The sequence below is a fragment of the Pteropus vampyrus genome, unplaced genomic scaffold (genome assembly GCF_000151845.1).
Source record: "Pteropus vampyrus isolate Shadow unplaced genomic scaffold, Pvam_2.0 Scaffold5173, whole genome shotgun sequence".
Lineage (NCBI taxonomy): Eukaryota > Metazoa > Chordata > Mammalia > Chiroptera > Pteropodidae > Pteropus > Pteropus vampyrus.
Window position 1 is genome coordinate 1 of NW_011893954.1, and position 1,220 is coordinate 1,220.

A 1,220-nucleotide genomic window follows, 5' to 3' on the forward strand; every position below is an offset into this window, starting at 1 on the left:
GGGTTCAGAGTCCTCTCATTCAGTCGGCTGAAGCCCGACTCCCGCTCAGAGCCTCTGGCCAGCCCTGGAAGGAACTCGTCACCCTAAGGCAGTAAAGCAGCCGCTGGCACCAGAGCCCCTGCTGCGCCTTCGACCACAGTGTCCTAACTCCCCCCCCCCACCCCCGCAGAGGACCCCGGCCTGTGGGGACAGGCATCTCTCCCCAGGCTCAGCTTACATGAGGGTGGGTGATGGGGAGAAAGTCCGACTTGGTGACACTCCGGCTGGGAAGGAGGACCTGAAAGAGGCCGGCCAAGGAGCATCAGCCTGACAGAGGCAGCTGTCCCCTTGTCCTGAGCGCAGAGGAGGGGTCAGCACAAATGGGTGTCATTGGAGTAACCGAGCAAAGGGAAGATTTGGGGGAGACGTGAGGGGAGGGCATGAGCAGAATGGGCGCCAGCTGGCATGAATGCTGAGTGACCCCCCGCTAGTGACCTCATCCATAAAATGGGGAAGTTAGACCAAGCTCTTTCATCTTGTGTTTGAACAAAGGGTTCTGTAGTTCACATTTTAAAAAAATAAATAACTACGGCCATGCCACCCTGAACAAAGCCCGATCCGGTCTGATCTCGGAAGCTAAGCAGGGTCTGGCCTGGTTAGTACTTAGATGGGAGACCACCTAGGAAGACCAGGTGCTATTTATTTATAAATAAATAAAAAAGGGATTGTAAGCTGACAAGTTCCTTGCAATCTGTGAGGTCAACCAAAGGTCGCCTTGCCTAAAAATAAATAAATAAACAAATAAATAAATAAATAAATAAGAATAAAAAAATAAATAGAAGGTAGGCTGCCCCAGACTGGAGGGCTTCAATCACCCTGAGATTCTGGTGGGGCCCAGCCCGACTTACCGGGTTCCCAGGGAGGACCTGAGAGGGGGGCTGGAAGACAATGGGGTTCTTGGTGGATTCTTCGGTGAAGCCGGTCTCCTCCTTGGCACCAATCGATTTCTTCTGCAAAAGATCTGCAAGAAACAGCGCCACCCCCATGCTGGCCCCAGGCCACCTGGCCCCACCTGCCTGGCCTCCCTCAGAGGCTCAGAGTCCTCGCAAGTGGGGAGGGAGCTGGCTCCAAAGATCTGGAGGCCCCGAGCCACCGGAATCGTGGGCACCAGGAGGACTCCAGAATCCCGGGCAGAGGAGGAGGAGGAGGCACAGGAGGCCGGACGGGGCCGACAGGCCAGG

The 1,220-nt window shown here is 55.6% G+C and overlaps 1 long non-coding RNA gene and 1 pseudogene across 1 annotated transcript; one reads left to right on the forward strand and one right to left on the reverse strand.

Moving 5' to 3' along the window:
* Nucleotides 1-17: 17 nt before the first annotated feature.
* On the reverse strand, nucleotides 18-987 carry LOC105310522. Its single transcript, XR_897512.2, has 3 exons — nucleotides 888-987; nucleotides 218-277; nucleotides 18-83 (listed from the first exon to the last, which is right to left on the reverse strand). It is a non-coding gene; the product is annotated as an uncharacterized LOC105310522 (long non-coding RNA).
* On the forward strand, nucleotides 564-683 carry LOC111734756 (annotated as a pseudogene).
* Nucleotides 988-1,220: the final 233 nt, after the last annotated feature.